General features: G+C 46.8%; 1 protein-coding gene across 2 annotated transcripts in view; it reads left to right on the forward strand.

Moving 5' to 3' along the window:
- Nucleotides 1–2,500, forward strand: part of LOC113801337 (serine/threonine-protein kinase NIM1) — a 122,759-nt gene that overhangs the window by 28,032 nt on the left and 92,227 nt on the right. The window lies entirely within an intron of this gene.

Raw genomic sequence — 2,500 nt, forward strand, 5'->3', positions numbered from 1 at the left:
GGGGTGTGTGTTTATTGCTGTTTGTGTACGAGGAAAAACGTTTACACAAACCGTTTATACGATTCCTTCCCTACTTCTTTCCTTACTCTCTTCCTCCCTTACCCACATTCCCCCCGATCCCTCTTCTGCTCCTTTCCCTTCCTTCTCTCTCTCTCTCCTGCTACATCTTCTATTCTATTCTATTCTTTTTACCCCTCTTCTTACCTTCCTACTCCCTTCTTCCTCACCCTTCATTCCTTTTTGCTTTTCCTCCTCCTTCTCCTCCGTCCCTCTACCTTCATCACTCTCCCTCCCCCTCCCTCCCTCCCTCTCCCTTCCTCCTTCTCCCTCTCCCTATCTCCCTCCCTCCCTTCCCTCCCTCCCTCTCTCTCTCCCTCTCCCTTCCCTCCCACCCTCCCTCTCCTTCTCCCTCTCCCTCCCTCCCTCCCTCTCCCTCCCCCACCCTCCCTCCCTCCCTCCCTCTCCCCCCCTCCCTCTCCCTCTCCCTATCTCCCTCCTCGCCATTCTCCTCCTTCATCTTCCTCTCTCCCCCTACTCCCCCTAAAGCCGCCTTCGCATGTGCTATTCTGAACACACGCCAGCTGACGACCACCGGGGGGGGGGGGGGGATCTTGGTTGTCTCATGGGAAAGAGCGAGACGGAGCGAGACAGGGCGAGATAGGCAGGTTAGAGATGCTTAGATTTGTGTAAATATATATTATGTAGACACACACACGCACGCACGCACGCACGTACACGCGCGCGCACACACACGCACACACACACACACACACACACACACACACACACACACACACACACACACACACACACACACACACACACACACACACACACACACACACACACATACACATTTATATCTATATCTATATAAGTCCCTGTATATATATATATATATATATATATATATATATATATATATATATATATATATATATATATATATATATATATATATATATATATATATATATATATAGAGAGAGAGAGAGAGAGAGAGAGAGAGAGAGCGAGAGAGCGAGAGAGCGAGAGAGAGAGAGAGAGAGAGAGAGAGAGTGAGTGAGTGAGTGACAAATTTTGACTGACTAACTGACTGGCTCACTGATGACTGACTGACTGATTGGCTGACTGCCTGACAGAAAGACAGACAGACAGAAACAGACAGACAGACTACAAACAAGTGAGGACAGACCGAAAGAACTAGAGAAATAAAACAAAATAACGATAGAAAGAAAAAAGAATCAGACCAAGACAAACAAATACACACAGAGAAAGACCAAGAAACTAGGAAAGAAAGAGAGAGAGCAAGAGAAAGAACCGAGTCCATCTTGCATGAATAAAGTGGTATTCTCGGCACCGAAGGTCGTAAACCCCATTGGCCAGCGTGGCGGCGTCGCTCGTACAGCCACGAGCGTCCACATGCTGGCGTGTTGTGCCCTTCCCTCGTTAAACTGAGTCTTTTTGGATCACCTTGAATATAAGAGAGAGGGAGAGAGAGAGGGGAGGGAGAGAGGGAGAGAGGGGGGGAGGGAGGGAGGGAGGAGGGAGGAGAGAGGGAGAGAGAAGGAGAGAGAGAGAGGGGGGAGGGGGAGGGAGATAGAGAGAGACTGAGTGAGATACAGAGAATGAGAAAGGGGAGGGGGCAGAGAAAGAGATAGCGAGAGAGAGAGAGAGAAACAGACATAATCAGAGAAAGAGAAGTAGATAGATAGAGAGAGACAGACAGACAGAGAGAGAATGAGAGATAGAGAAGTAAATAGAAAAACAGAGAGAAAGAGAGAGAGAGAGAGACACAGAGAGAGAGAGAGAGAGAGAGAGACCGAGAATGGGAGAGCGAGAGATAGAGAGAGACCGAGAATGAGAGAGAGACAGAGACAGAGACAGAGAGACAGACAGACCCAGAATGAGAGAGAGAGAGAGAGAGAGAGAGAGAGAGAGAGAGAGAGAGAGAGAGAGAGAGAGAGAGAGACCGAGAGTGGGAGAGCGAGAGATAGAGAGAGACCGAGAATGAGAGAGAGAGACAGAGACAGACAGACAGACAGACACGACAGACCGAGAATGAGAGACAGAGAGAGAGAGAGAGAAAGAGAGAGAGAGAGAGAGAAAGAGAGAGAGAGAGAGAGAGAGAGAGAGAGAGAGAGAGAGAGAGAGAGAGAGACCGAGAATGAGAGAGAGAGAGAAAAAGAGAATGAGAGAGAGGGGGGGGGGAGAGAATGAGAGATAGAGAGGTAGATAAATAAAGAGCAGACAGACAGACAGAGAGACAGCGACATGAGAAATAAATAAAGGAAATACTTAAGCAAAAGATAAGACCCATTTGAAATTTTTACACCGTTATCTTATGGTATTATTATATCATTCGCTAAATTATGCATCATTAGCACCATACTATACCGTTGGCCCTGTGGTGTAGTATAAGTATTTTAACACATTTCTTATCATATAGCAATATCATTATTATAAGTATACTATTGTTTTCAATCATCACCATCACCAT

This window comes from Penaeus vannamei, chromosome 15, assembly GCF_042767895.1.
Source record: "Penaeus vannamei isolate JL-2024 chromosome 15, ASM4276789v1, whole genome shotgun sequence".
Taxonomy (NCBI): domain Eukaryota; kingdom Metazoa; phylum Arthropoda; class Malacostraca; order Decapoda; family Penaeidae; genus Penaeus; species Penaeus vannamei.